Here is a 16,251-nt window from a genome sequence, read left to right on the forward strand (position 1 = left end):
CTCTAAAGTGTTTATCCCTTTACTGGGTAACAATATCTGTATTTTGGGCTTCCCTGGTGGCTCAGCAATAAGGAATCTGCCTGCAATGCAGGAGATGCAGGTTTGATCCCTTGGTCAGGAAGACCCCCTGGAGAAGGGCTTGCCAACCCACTCTAGTATTCTTGCCCGAATAATCCCATGGATAGAACAGCCTGGTGGGCTACAGTCCATAGGGCTGCAAAGAGTTGGACACGACTGAAGTGAATGAGCATGCATGCACACATGCATCTGTACCTTACTTTTTAAATAGCACTTACTAGCAAATGAATGGGACAGGGATGAACGGGCGAGGGAGCCTAAGCAGATGCAGGCAAGGATGAGGCAAGCAGAGAGTAGTACTTCCAATAAACTCATCTGCAACAGCAAACTGCAATCATCAGTGGTGAGCAGAGAATAAAGACTGAGGGGAAGAATCAAGACCAGCGCTGGAGAAAGAAGTGAACTAAATTAGAAATGGCGGTCACAGAGAAACCCAGAAATTAAGTGGTCTGTTTATCCAACAAAAACTACTGGGCAGAATCAAGAAGATACCAATATTTGACTATTTTTGACTTTAAAAAGGCAGTTTCTTCTGATTCAACCTAATAATTTCAAAGATAAGAATAGGAAAAGCAGCCAAGTTACTTACAAATCAGTAAACTTTTGCAGTTATACATATTAGGAAAGTGGTTATCTCTTATGAGGTGATACTGAATTTTAAAGACAACACAGCTATCCATTTTGAATTAAACATCATATAAAATACCAGTTAACATTAATACAAGAAGCATGGTATTTAAGTTCAACCTCCAAGCTCACTTCTAAAGAGTTTTCTCACTGCAAAGCTATAGCAAGTATAGGGTCAAATGTGAATTTAAACAAAAAAGGTTAGCATTGTTAAAAAAAAAATACTAACTCTTAAAAGGTCTTGATCTTTGCCTCAGAGAGAACACAGATGGTAATATAAGAAATCAGCATTCTTCTCTATTTTTCAAACATAAATCTTTACTTTTAAGGGTGACAAAAAGCATAAAGGCAATTTAGAGAGAACCCCTGTTCTGATTCTCTTGAACTTTACAAATGAACCTTACTGTGTTGGCGGTCCTTTTGGGCAATTTGTTAGAATGAAGCCATTTTTAGGATCTTTTCAGTAAAAATCTACAGCTTGGCATGAAAGAGAGAGAGAGAGAGAAAATAAATATGTATGTGCAGTTAATATTGCAGCTCCTCAACTTCTTATAATACATTTTATGCTAAGGAGCGAAGTAAAATGAATATGATGGATCAGTGGGTTGTGACGGCATCATTAGATTTAATTCTTTAAAGGAAACTGAAACACAAGCTGGAATCAAGATTGCTGGGAGAAATATCAATAACCTCAGATATGCAGATGACACCACCCTTATGGCAGACAGTGAAGAGGAACTCAAAAGTCTCTTGATGAAAGTAAAAGTGGAGAGTGAAAAAGTTGGCTTAAAGATCAACATTCAGAAAACGAAGATCATGGCATCCAGTCCCATCACTTTATGATAAATAGATGGGGAAACAGTGGAAACAGTGTCAGACTTTATTTTTGGGGGCTCCAAAATCACTGCAGATGGTGACTGCAGCCATGAAATTAAAAGACGCTTACTCCTTGGAAGAAAAGTTACAACCAACCTAGATAGCATATTGAAAAGCAGAGACATTACTTTGCCAACAAAGGTCCGTCTAGTCAACGCTATGGTTTTTCCTGTGGTCGTGTATGGATGTGAGAATTGGACTGTGAAGAAAGCTGAGCACCAAAGAATTGATGCTTTTGAACTGTGGTGTTGGAGAAGACTCTTGAGAGTCCCTTGGACTGCAAGGAGATCCAACCAGTCCATTCTGAAGGAGATCAGCCCTGGGATTTCTTTGGAAGGAATGATGCTGAAGCTGAAACTCCAGTACTTTGGCCACCTCATGCGAAGAGTTGACTCACTGGAAAAGACTCTGATGCTGGGAGGGATCGGGGGCAGGAGGAGAAGGGGACAACAGAGGATGAGATAGCTGGATGGCATCACTGACTTGATGGACGTGAGTCTGAGTGAAGTCCAGGAGTTGGTGATGGCCAGGGAGGCCTGGTGTGCTGCGATTCATGGGGTCACAAAGAGTCGGACACAACTGAGTGACTGAGCTGAACTGAACTGAAAGCCTAAAAAGGGAGAAGATGGACTAGAAGGAACATCACAACTATCTATGTATTGACAACCACTATACATTGATAGCGGAGAAGGCGATGGCACCCACTCCAGTACTCTTGCCTGGAAAATCCCATGGACGGAGGAGCCTGGTAGGCTGCCGTCTATGGGGTTGCACAGAGTCGGCCACGACTGAAGTGACTTAGCAGTAGCAGCAGCATACATTGATAGGGCTTCCCAGGTGGCTCAGAGGTTAAAGCATCCTCCTGAAATGCGGGAGACCTGGGTTCGATCCCTGGGTCAGGAAGATCCCCTGGAGAAGGAAATGGCAACCCACTTCAGTATTCTTGTCTGGAGAATCCCATGGACGGAGGAGCCTGGTGGGCTATAGTCCACGAGGTCGCAAAGAGTAGGACACGACTGAGCAACTTCACTTTCAAACATTGATAACCTTAAATCACTTTTACAAAACAGAGTTAGATTTAGAGTTACATTTATTAACTATTGCTAAACAGATTTTGCAGTTGTACAACTGCATTCCAGACATCGCTTCCAGACAGTTTATCAATCAGAACAGTGTTCTATGAGCTACAAATTTTCTGAAGTCTCAGGACTGGTTAAAAAGCAAACAAACAAAAACAAACAAAAAAGATAACCTCAATGTACAAAGTAAGGAATACAAAAGGGAGCAGACATTTTGTCTTCAATGGCCATTAGTGCTAACTACTCAGAACTTAGGCTTCAAAAAATATAGCAAGTATCTAAAACCTGCTTACAAGGCCTCCTGGTGGCTCAGATGGCAAAGAACCTGTCTACAATGTGCGAGACCCAGGTTCAATCTCTGGAAGATCCTCTAGAAAAGGGAATGGCTACCCATTCCAGTATTCCTGCCTGGAGAAATCCCATGGACAGAGGAACCTAGCAGGCTACATACAGTCCATGGGGTCTCAAAGAGTTGGACATGACTGAGTGACTAACACTTCACATTTTTTTTCACTTCACACCTGCTTACACAGCAATACAACTTTCAATTTAGCTGATGAGCTTTCTACTATAACTTATAATCAACCAAAGTTTGAGTCTGCAACTTCAAAAATAACATTTTCAGTATTAACTGAAATCTTCCAAAATAAAGGACATCAATGAGTGGTGTTCAGAGTTGATCCCCTAAGTCACATTATACCCCATTACACAGCTCCTAATCTTCTTAGATTTCCTGGTTACGCTGACATAATCTAGCTTCCTGGGAAAAATAAAAGTACTGCTATTCCTCAGACTCATACTTTCCAGTTAATTATAATGGGTTGGAAGAATCTGAAATTGAAGAACTTCTTCCCCCTTCCCCACTTCTTCTTAAAGGTCATAATGTCAAAGCAGATGAGGGTTTTCCCAGTTTAGGGTCCCCCAAACAAGGAGATGGCAACCCACTCCAGTATTCTTGCCTGGAGAATCCCAGGGATGGGGGAGCCTTGTGGGCTGCCGTCTATGGGGTCGCAGAGTCGACACGACTGAAGCAACTTAGCAGCAGCAGCAGCAAACAGAACATAGCGGAGAAGGCAATGGCACCCCACTCCAGTACTCTTGCCTGAAAATCCCATGGACGGAGGAGCCCGGCAGGCTGCAGTCTATGGGGTCGCTGAGGGTCAGACACAACTGAGCGACTTCACTTTCACTTTCCACTTTCATGCACTGGAGAAGGCAATGGCAACCCACTCCAGTGTTCTTGCCTGGAGAATCCCAGGGACGGGGGAGCCTGGTGGGCTGCCGTCTATGGGGCAGCACAGAGTAGGACACGACTGAAGTGACTTAGCAGCAAACAGAACATATAGCCCCAAGAATGGTTTCAGTTAGTTTTCAGCATTAGGAGTTATGGGACATAAGTCAGGATAAAATATGAAAAAATACTACCTATCGCCTTCTAATCTATACTACCAAAACATTACATTATGGGTATTTCACATAATATCTCTTTAATATTTTTTGTCTAAGAATTGAACTTTACTATCTATCTTTCAGTTTACCATCTGTCCAAGGTCTTATTTTTGCTATTTGGAAGGTTATTTTAAAAAATATTTCACTTTGGTTGGACTATGTAATCCAGAGTGAAAAGGAACATGTTTCACTCCTGCGGTTTTTCTCTTGAAAACCGTTTTCTTAAAAAAAAAAAAAAATAGGACAAACTCAGTCATCCTGAGTAAATTGCCTACGTTAAACATGCGTCTCCACTGAGATCTAAAACTGGAGCTTCTATCTTAGACTTCTTAAACAAGTCTTTACAATACCAGGTAACTCAAATGCAGACTCTGTTTTCAAAGGTTATTTCCAAATCTTGGAAGCTTCTAGTACTAACTCCCTTTAAAGGAAAGAAACCGCATAACATAGCAAGCATAGTGCCAGGCTGAATAAATGCTTCCTCCGTTTCCCTTTGCCAGTTAAGTAATTTCTAATCAAGGAAAAATTATATTTAGCTTTAGTTATTATATGTCTAAATATTACAAAGTCAACTACTAACCAGCCTTACTTCCTGATAAGACACTACTTTGTAGTCTTCCATAAGTGAATGGATGCACATATTGATTTGTATTGATTTAAATAAACTTGGGGGCTTTCCTGGTAGTTCAGTGGTAAAGAATCCGCCTGTCAATGCAAGAGATATGGGTTCTATTCCTGGTCCACTAAGATCCCACATGCTGTGGAGCAACCAAGCCGGTGAGCCACAACTACTGAACCTGTGATCCAGAGCGTGGGAACTCCAACTACTGAAGCCCGAGTGCTCTAGAGCCTGTGCTAAACCACTGTAATGAGAAGCCTGCACACGGCAACTAGAGAAAAGTCCACACAGCAACAAAGACCCAGCACAGCCATAAGTGTGTGTGCTTAGTTGCTCAGTCATGTCTGACTCTTTGCGACCCCATGGACTCCTCTGTCTGTGGGATTCTCTGGGCAATACTGGAGTGGGTTGCCACGTCCTCCTCCAGGGAATCTTCCCAACCCAAGGAACGAACCCAGGTCTCCTACATTGAAGGCAGATTCTTTACGATCTGAGCCACAAGGGAAGCCCTACAGCCATAAATAAATAAAATTATGAAAAAAAAAATCAGCTTAGCACTCTCTTTCACTAGTGGTGCAATATCTAAATCCAATATCAGGACAACAGCTTCATCTCCCTCTCAGCTGAAAGTACTCTGGGGTTATGCAAAGGAGGAGTTAGGTGTGTGGTAACTATTGCTGTCATATTAATTCCCAGAACTGTAAATAGCTGGCTTGGCAGAAAAATCTCAGATGCAAGCACAATGACAACTTTCAAAAGAGACAAAGTAAGCCCAGGCCAAGAAAATGAATTCAAGTTCCTTTTATCCTCAAAACTTAAACCACAGCATCTTCATACACCACATCAATAACTTCTGAGAGAAAAAAGGTTTTCTCACCTCTTCCTTTTAGAAACAACTTTATTTTTTTAAATTTTATTTTATTTTTAAACTTTACATAATTGTATTAGTTTTGCCAAATATCAAAGAAACAACTTTAAAAATTATTTTGCAGCTGAAAAAACTAAAGTAACATCCAGAGAGGTTATGTAAATCAAGTGGAAGAACCAGTATCTGAACTGATTCTTCTGGTTTCAGACTGTATTTTTAACCACTCACTGATCTACTCTAGTTTCTGTATTAACAGGACTGACCCAAAGGAAATATTAGGAACAAAACACCTAGGAATAAACCTACCTAAGGAGACAGACAATGGCACCCCACTCCAGTACTCTTGCCTGGAAAATCCCATGGATGGAGGAGCCTGGTGGGCTACAGTCCATGGGGTCGCTAAGAGTCGGACACGACAAAGTGACTTCACTTTCACTTTTCACTTTTATGCCTTGGAGAAGGAAATGGCAACCCACTCCAGTGTTCTTGCCTGGAGAACCCCAGGGATGGGGCAGCCTGGTGGGCTGCCATCTATGGGGTCGCACAGAGTCGGACACGACTGAAGTGACTTAGCAGCAGCAAGGAGACAGAAGACCTGTACTCCAAGATGCTGATGAAAGAAATCGATGACAGATGGAAAGACATACCATGTTCTTGGATTGGAAAAATCAATATTGTCAAAACGACTATACTATGTAGGAAGTCTACAGATTCAACCTATCAAATTACCAAAGGGCATTTTTTACAGATATAGAAAAAAATATCTTAAAATTTGTACAGAGACATAAAAGACCCCTGAACAGCTAAAGCAATCCTGAAAAAGAAAAACGGACCTGGACTCAGGCTCCTTGACTTCAAACTGTACTATAAAGCTACAGTAAACAAAACAGTATGGTACTGGCAAAGACAAACATCGATCAATGGAACAAGATGGAAAGACCAGAAACAGAGCCACACACCTACGGTCAATCAATCTGTAAAAAGGAGGCAAGAATATAGAATGGAGAAAAGACAATCTCTTCAATAAGTGGTGCTGGGAAAACTGAACAGCTACATGTAAAAGCAATAAGAGATTTTTCTAACACTATACACAAAAATAAACTCAAAATGGGTTAAAGATCTAAATGTAAGCCTGGATACTGTAAAACTCTTAGAGGAAAACATAAACGGAACACTCTTTGACATAAATCACAGCAGCATCTTTTTGGATCCATCTCCTAGAGTAATGAAAATAAAAACAAAAATTAACAAATGAGACCTAATTAAACTTAAAAGCTTGTACACCTGAAACACTATGTACAACTAAATCACTTTGCTGTGTACTTGAAACTAATACAACATTGTAAATCAACTATACTCTAAGATAAATTTTTTTTTAAATTTTTAATAAATGTTAGGTAAAAGGAATGTAAAAGGAGAACAGAGTAACCATGTTTAATTATAAGTTACTGCTGGTCCCTGACAGCCCACCCCCTGGAGACTCACCTGCCTCTTAGCAATCTGTCACTGACTCACACTGCCTCCAACACCTCAGCCCAGGGGGTCCATACCACATCACCTCGATTGTCTGGCTCTGCTCTCAGGAAGACATGGTGCCCAGAGACTTCCTCTCATCCTGCATTCTTTCCAATTTCCATTGTAAGATTTCTGTCATCCACCATCTTCCAAAGGGGGGCATCGTGCAAAATTTTGGTCAACTACTGCCAGTGTTTCTCAATAAGACTGCCATTAGCATTTGGGGCATGACAGTTCTGGGTTGTCAAGGATGTCTAGTGCCCTGCAGAACATTCAGAACCACTGGCCTCTTGGCAATAAATGCCAATAGCACCTCTGCACAGGCCAGTCTATGACAATCAAAAATGCCCCTCAGTTCAGTTCAGTTCAGTTCAGTTGCTCAGTCGTGTCCGACTCTGCGACCTCATGGGCTGCAGCACGCCAGGCCACCCTGTCCATCACCAACTCCTAGAGTTTACTCAAACTCATGTCCATCCAACCATTTCATCCTCTGTCGTCCCCTTCTCCTCTCGCCTTCAATCTTTCCCAGCATCAGGGTCTTTTCTAGTGAGTCAGTTCTTCGCATCAGGTGGCCAAAGTATTGGGGTTTCAGCTTCAACATCAGTCCTTCCAATGAACATTCAGGACTGATTTCCTTGAGACGGACTTCCTTATGTGTTGTTATTCATAAGCACCATCTGTATCCTAGCAGAACCCATCTGATTTTTGTTCTTGCCAAAATTATGGAGTAAATTCTAATAACCTTAGAATGAAATTGTCCACCCAAACTGCTAAAAAGGCAATCAATATCCTCATTTTCTTCCCTCCCTTAAATGACTTTCTCTGTTCACTGATTTTTAGGTGGTCAAACTAGTCAAACTCCTCTAATCATTTGGTGCTATGTATATGCTATGCTAAAAATAACACTAATAAAATTATTATTTTTATGTGTGTATGCTGCTGCTGCTAAGTCACTTCAGTCGTGTCCGACTCTGTGCAACCCCGTAGACGGCAGCCCACCAGGCTCCGCCATCCCTGGGATTCTCCAGACAAGAACACTGGAGTGGGTTGCCATGTCCTTCTCCAATGCATGAAAGTGAAAAGTGAAAGTGAAGTCGCTCAGTAGTGTTTGACTCTTAGCGACCCCATGGACTGCAGCCTACCAGTCTCCTCCGTCCATGGGATTTTCCAGGCAAGAGTACTGGAGTGGGGTGCCATTGCCTTCTGCAGTATATATGTATACTATTTGTATATATGTATATATGTGGTATTAAGTTGCTCAGTCGTATCCGACTCTTTTGACCTCAAGGACTGTAGCCCGCCAGGCTCCTCTCTCTATGGGATTTCCCAGGCAAGAATACTGGACTGGGTTGCCATTTCCTCCTCCAGGGGATCTTCCTGACCCAGAACCCAGGGCTCCCGTACTGTAGGCAGACTCTTTACCATCTGAGCCACTAGGGAAGCATTATATGTATATATATGTCCATGTAAAAGAATGCAGACTATATGCCAAATAACTGACACTGGTTATTCCTGTTTATTTTATGTGATATATGTTTGAGTTTTTGAAAATGAGCAGGTATTGCTTCTATAAACAAAATAAGAATGAATGAGTAGGCAGATATATTTAAATGTAGTATTAAAGGGATTTCCCTGGCAGTCCAGTGGTTAGGATTCAGCATTTTCACTGCTGTGGGCCTGGGTTCAATCTGTTGTTCGGGAGCTATTAATAAGCTCCTGTAAGCCATGCAATGCAGCCAAAAAAAAAAAAAAAGGTGGTATTAAAAATTCCACATTTGCAATCCTTAACAGACCGATCCCAAAATTCCATATACTTACACAGCAAGAGGACTCAAACAAAATATATAAAAAAGAATTTCAAAATCAGAACTTAAATCAGAACATGAAAACACATCTTCTTATTTGTACAAATAAACTTCACATCCAGAGTTTTCCTTGTTAGTCTCCTACTTTCACTAATTAGAATTACATAACAAAGTTCCAAAATCAGTTTGTTCTTGGCTGTTACTGATGATCTACTTTCTAGCAAACTGACGAGGATATAAACATCGTGCATGGGACCAACTAAAAATCAATTAATGAGCAGAAACTAAAATATAAAGGTAACTGAACCTTATGTTGTAAAACTGTCAACATTCCAAGGAAATCAGAGTTTAGAGTCCAAAGTTGGGTCTTCACTGCCAAGCCCAATATGGAGGGGGGAAAACTGACAAGCTCAGACAAGAGTTTACTCACTTATTTACTTCTACTGAAGCTGAGAAACATTAAAGGCAAATTTTAGTATTAAGGAGAGGGGGAGGGGAATGGGTGGGAGGGAGAAAAAAATTTTTTAGTACTCAAAAAGAGTGGACTAATTAAGAATACTGTGCTGGCTAATCTTATGTGTCACTCTGACTGGGCTCCATGGGCCTCAGATCTTTAATCAAACATTATTCTGTTTGCGTCTGTGAGGGTGTTGTGAATGAGTAACATTTAAGTTGGCTGACTGCCCTGTGTGAGTGAGCCACAATCAATCAGCTGAAAGCCTAAATAGGACAAAATAAGACCTGCCAGGCTGCCTGCCTGCTAAGGTGGGACGTTATTATTTTTCCTGCCTTCATACCTGAACTGAAGCGCCAGCTCTTCCCGGATCTTGAGACTGACGGCACTTGAACTAAATCATCTGGGTCTCCAGCTTGCTTGCTGTAGACCTGGAGTCTTTCAGTCCCTGTAACTGCGTGAGCCAATTCTTTCTCTTCCTCTTTCCCTCTATCCTCCCTATAAAAATACTGCACGGGAAAGTTCAGCAGATGTTTTATGATGATGACTGTGGCATGGATGTCTTAGAAAGCTTGGAATCTCTCCAAGAGCCAGCAATCTATTCATTTGACCAAGTTATTCCAGGTGCTGTGGGACTTAGATGATACTTAATAGAACATTTCTTGGATAAGGGCCATACTTTTACTTAGAAGTTAAAAATAACTTCTAACTGCTGTTAGAGCCACTTATCTTCTACTCTCTTTTCTACTTACTATGCTCCACAAACGGCTGCAATCCCCAGTTCTACCATTTGAAGTACAAGCATAGAATTGGAAAGAATATTAATCCATATAATTACTGTACTTCACTTAAAAGGTTTTGGTTAGAAGGAAGAGATAAGAACCACTTCTCATATCAAATACTAAACTGACCAAGCACTTCTTTTACCCTTTGTGTGTGCTCAGTCATTTCCGACTCTTTGCAACCCAATGGACTGTAGCCCGCCGGGCGCCTCTGTCCATGGGATTTCCCAGGCAAGAATACCGGAGTGGGTTTCCATTTCCTCCTCCAGGGAATCTTCCCAACCCAGTGATCAAACCTGAGTCTCTTGTGTCTCCTGCATTGGCAGGAGGATTCTTTAGCACTTTTAACCTTTGTCAACTGCAAAGACAAACAGCTCTCTAGGTCTCTGGGAATAGAGCACCTGTCACTGAAGAGGTGTGGCTCAGACAAAAACTGAGTGGTAGACATTACTCAAAATTACATATAGTAGCAAATTATTTTAGGATAAAAAATTCTTGTAACCATGCTCTCTATACATTCCCACAAGAGCAGAGCTTACTAAATAATTAAAAATTGAACAAGCAGAAGGTGTAGTGAAGTCCCTCCAGACTTGGTGCTGTGCTATGGAGCACAGACATGAATCTGTAAACCCTGAAGTGAAGTGCTGCTGTATGGAGACCCCTGGGGAAGCTTCTGTCACCAGGTCTGACCAGGAGGCAAAACCTTCAACTGAGGATTTGACAGGTAAGAAGGAAGGAGAATATATTAAACTCAAGGTCACTGGACAAGAGAGCAGTGAGATTCACTTCCAAGTGAAAATGATGACACATTTCAAGAAACTCAAAGAATCACACTGTCAAAGACAAGGAGCTCCTGTGAATTCACCCAGGTTTCTCTTTGAAGGTCAGGATAATCACACTCCAAAAGAACTGGGAATGGAGGAAGAAGATGTGATTAAAGTTTTTCAGGAACAAAGAGGGTCATTCAACAGTTTACATTCTTTTTTTTTTTCTTTTCCTTAATCCTTTAAAAAAATTAAAAAAAAAAAAATAGCTCTTCTGTAACGTGGCGTTCAAAACAGAATTGAAAGCTGATACCCCGTCTTTTTAAAAGACGCTGTGATTTGGATTCCTGTGCCCATGATTCATTATCGTCTGTTTCCTTGTGCTGAATTTTGGTGATCCAACCTCAGCCCTTGTCGTATCGCCCTCTGTTTTAAAAATAACATGGGTGCACAAAGAGGCCACCTTTTCCAGGACTGCATATTTGCAGGCTTGTGATAAATAAGATCCATTAATGTCAGCGGTTCTAATGACTTTCCAGTTCTTAGGCATATGATCACTTCACTCCTGGAGTAGGATTTTCAGTGGGAGATGGAAGTTTTTCAGAGAACTGAACTATGAAGAATGATCTTTCCTTAGCTTGAAGCTAATTTTAAAATCTGAGGGTCAGGACCAAAAGAAGAGGAGTATCAGGTTGGCGTCACGGTGACAGAGGTGGTGAGAACAATGGTTAACTCCAAATACGGCTTCACGGAAGAGACAGCGTTTTAAGACCAAAAACCTTATTAGAAGATCCCAGAAAAGTTCTAGTTTTCATTAGTAGTTAAAGTAATTCACGTAGACGTGATTACAACAGAACACTGCTCTTTTTGCTACTTTCTGGCCTGGGAGAGTGGTTTTAAACGGACACTGTCTGTATTAGCTTCATTAAAATAAACAAAATATTTGCTTAAAAAAAAACTTGAATAAGTAAAGGTAAAAATGGGGGAGGATCCTTTTCTACAAGTTGTAGCAAGTATTTTGTACTTGTTAAAATTTTGATATAGACTTCCCTGGTGGCTCAAACAGTAAAACGTCTGCCTACAATTGTGATGATTTTTGTTTAATTTATGAATCTTATAAATGCATAGATACTTCAGTTGATTTTCATGTCAACAGAAATATATTGATAATTATTAAGGTTAAACCATGAAGGAACTTCTATTTTATGATTTTATATATATATATATATATATTCACATTTAGATGATACCATAGTATATGAATTGGGCAGAATAGGGATTCATTCTTAACCAGCTCATCAAGCTTTTTTTGTTGAAGAAGCATCTCTTCTTGACTCATCTTTCTTAATCACTAATGATCCCTCTTTGATCAGCTCTAAAGTGGGCGGGGGCACGGAGGCAGCAGATAACACTTTGAACTCTCATCACAGCACTTTCTAGATCAATAAATGATGTACTTGTCACAAGTATCCAGACAAGATGCCTCGTGAAAATCAGCATCTCATGGCCTCCTAGAAAGGAGAGCAAGAGGGACAAAAGAATGCCAGCAAAGACAGGAGTCAACTGACCTTTAAGGTCATCAGTTCTTTAACTTCTACATGAACACGTGCAGAGATGTAGGTGAAAAATTAGCATCACTATATCTAAAAATATCTTAAAATACCAAAAGGGACTAGAGAAGGCAGTAGTGGTGAAAGAGAATAGCACAGGACCTAAAGAAAAACATCAATGAAGCTATTTTTAAAACCACACTATGTTGGAACTTGAATTAATCTGTTCATGTTTTTCACATGATCTGAGAGAAAGAAGGAAGAAGTATACTATTAAACAATGTTACCTAAAACAAAAGAAATATTAGCCAAAAGGCAGGGCAGACTGATTTTAGTAACACTTCAGTTCAGGTCAGTCGCTCAGTCGTGTCCAACTCTTTGAGACCCCATAAATCGCAGCATACCAGGCCTCCCTGTCCATCACCAACTCCCGGAGTTCACCCAAACTCATGTCCATCGAGTCGGTGACGCCATCCAGCCATCTCATCCTCTGTCGTCCCCTTCTCCTCCTGCCCCCAATCCCTCCCAGCATTAGAGTCTTTTCCAATGAGTCAACTCTTCGCATGAGGTGGCCAAAGTACTGGAGTTTCAGCTTTAGCATCAGTCCTTCCAAAGAACACCCAGGACTGATCTCCTTTAGGATGGACTGGTTGGATCTCCTTGCAGTCCAAGGGACTCTCAAGAGTCTTCTCCAGCACCACAGTTCAAAAGCATCAATTCTTTGGCGCTCAGCTTTCTTCTTCACAGTCCAACTCTCACATCCATACATGACCACTGGAAAAACCATAGCCTTGACTAGACAGACCTTTGTTGGCAAATGTCTCTGCTTTTGAATATGCTATCTAGGTTGGTCATAACTTTCCTTTCAAGGAGTAAGCGTCTTTTAATTTCATGGCTGCAGTCACCATCTGCAATGATTTTGGCCCCAGTTAAAGGGCACCAGGAAATCTTCCCATTGGGCTTAAGAGCCCAAGGGAATAGAAAAATAAATATAGTGAACAGTCTTGTAAAATGGATACTTATAAGGGATTTTCAGGAAGCAATAATTCAGTAACTTTGGAACACTGAAGCAAAATGAGTTTACCATGCTCTAGACGCAGCCCCTGTTTTGCTAGACTGTTGACAAATATCAAAGTGCACAACCTGGACGACTGTCAAATTAATGAACGTCAAAGCAGACGGCTTGCCTCTCCCTAGTCTAGGGATGCTGTTCTCAAGCAGGCCTTCAGCTCTTCAACTCCCTACAAGAGTGCATGTGTATGTGTGAGTGCGCTCAGTTGTGTCCGACTCTTTGCAACCGCACGCATCTAAGTATTTGAATCTACTACCTGTTAACGACACTATTTCTATTTCTTTTCTCGGCAACTAGAGGAGCTCTGTGAACACCAAGCACTGTAGGTAAATTCCTTTCACGAGCATGGTTTATCACCCTCTCCCTGGTGCTGCTACTGCTGCCGCCGCTAAGTCGCTTCAGTCGTGTCTGACTCTGTGTGACCCCATAGATGGCAGCCCACCAGGCTCCCCCATCCCTGGGATTCTCCAGGCAAGAACACTGGAGTGGGTTGCCATTTCCTTCTCCAATGCATGTAAGTGAAAAGTGAAAGTGAAGTCGCTCAGTCTGTCTGACTCCTAGCGACCCCATGGACTGCAGCCTACCAGGCTCCTCCGTCCATGGGATTTTCCAGGCAAGAGTACTGGAGTGGGGTGCCGTTGCCTTCTCCAGCACCCTCTCCCTAGTAGCAGCTTAATCCCTTAATCAGTTTCAATGCCCAAAACTAGGATTTCCTGAGGACTGCCGCAGGATGTGCAACAGGCAGAGGGGCCAAGGCTTTAAGTTGTTGATTCAGTATAATCAAGAATTTAAAAGAACGGTTAGAAACAGAGGGCCATAAACAAAAGGAAGAAAAGAGGCCAAGTGCCTCAGAAATTGAGGAACTGAGGTTTAAAGGGTGCCAGCCCATAAGTAGGACAGAAAGGCTTAATTTGCCCAAAGACTGTCCCACTGTCCTCCTTTGGTACCGGAATGTTACATGGTTACTTTTAGACAGAAATGAAGCAATGGGGAAATACGACTACTGTGGTCAAGCACCCATGGGCAGGTGAAGGGCGTTAGCAAATAAAGCGAGGCTTGGAATTAAACTAGAGTTTCAGAGGCAGAAGGCAAGGCAATGAACAAGTACTGAACATTTAGGGGGGAAAAGAAGAGTATATAATGGGCAAGGCTTTTGTAGGTTAGGTACAAAAGAATTTGAGATTCTGAATTAATAGGCTATAAAAACATAAGTAGCATTAAAACAAAAAAATTCCAGCCAGCCTGTAGAGGCCTGACCATATGCCCCTGATCTCTTCGTTGTTTCTTTTCCCTCCCCTAACTGGTTCTAATTTCACTCTTGCTGCTGATGCATTCAGCAAGGACCATCAGTTCTTTGGAAGGAAGCATCAATGCATTCAGTTCCAAACCCAGTGAAGACAGACAACTTAGCATCAACATCAAACTCCTGTTCCACATGCCAATACTTGTCTTATTTTTCTTTTTAAAAGAAAACAGATCAAATATCTTGTCCTTTCCTTTCCTTTCCCCAATCACCACCAATCAGTTGAGTTGCTTTTGGTTCTCACTGATGTAACCCAGCTCAAAAAAAAGGAAGAGAGAAAAAGACAACTCTCAAATCTCTTAAAAGTTAGTTTGCATTATTAACTTAGGTTTTCTTTAAAATGCATGGTCTTGTCCACCAAGACTCATGGTCTGGTGGAGTGGACTCGAATCCTTGTTTTTTTCAATGTTCTCTCATTGTTTTAATTAATTCATTAACTAATGTTTTGGCTGTGCTGGGTCTTCGTTGCTGTGCGGGCTTCTCTCCAGTTGCAGAGAGTGTGGGCTTCTCATTGCTGTGGCTTTTCTTATTGCAGAATAAGGGCCTTAGACACTCGGGTTTCAGTAGTTGCAGCTCGCAGGCTCTAGAGCAAAGGCCCAGTAGCTGTGGTGCATGGGCTTAGCTGCTCCACGGCACATGGAATCTTCCCAGACTAGACATCAGACCAGCGTCCCCTATGTTAGCAGGCAGACTCATCCACTGTACCACCAGGGATGTCCTCGAATCCTCATTTTCAACAAACTTGGTGCCACACGTTAGAATCCTTTGGGATGCTTTTAAATAAAAACTTATAAGAGCCTCATCCCCAGATATTCACTAGGTCTGCAAAGGGGCTGTTGTAATTAGGTATTAGGCATTATTACTAATGACTACTACTGTGTGTGAGCAAGGTTAGAAACCGCCATACTAAAAGTGACTTTGATGCAGGTGGTCCATGGACAAAGTCTGAAACAGTTGAAAAGAATGTACCTTAATAAGGTCCTTCTGAAACTCATTCCACTGTCAAAGTAGATGGCAGGCAGATACAAGTATTTAGATCATTTATTTTTTCCTAAACCACAGGTGACAATTAAAAAAAAAAAAAATCAATTCCTCTTCAAAAAGCTCTCAAATCTTTAAGGAAAGCCTTAAGGAGAATATCTGGTTCTTAATCGAGAAGAGTCCATCTGTCTTGTCACTTATTTATACATATTAAGTATAATAGACTACAATAAAGTTGATGAAAATCTAGGATAAAGTCCCCTGGACAAAGCCCTCAAAAACAATTCTGGGGGGGAAAAAAAGCAGTTCCAACCATATTAAGGTTGAAAAAGTTATTCTTCTTCAACAAAGAAAACAGAGATTAGGCTATAAAGTTGCCAAATTATAAGTGATGAGAAGAAATGGTCATTCGTCTCAGCTAACTGAACA

At 41.3% G+C, this 16,251-nt stretch overlaps 1 protein-coding gene and 1 pseudogene across 1 annotated transcript in view; one reads left to right on the plus strand and one right to left on the minus strand.

The window, feature by feature from the left end:
• SPTLC2 (serine palmitoyltransferase long chain base subunit 2) overlaps positions 1 to 16,251 on the minus strand; it is a 100,243-nt gene that overhangs the window by 19,682 nt on the left and 64,310 nt on the right. The window lies entirely within an intron of this gene.
• On the plus strand, positions 10,425 to 12,131 carry LOC113899172 (annotated as a pseudogene).

Source organism: Bos indicus x Bos taurus, chromosome 10 (assembly GCF_003369695.1).
Source record: "Bos indicus x Bos taurus breed Angus x Brahman F1 hybrid chromosome 10, Bos_hybrid_MaternalHap_v2.0, whole genome shotgun sequence".
NCBI lineage: Eukaryota > Metazoa > Chordata > Mammalia > Artiodactyla > Bovidae > Bos > Bos indicus x Bos taurus.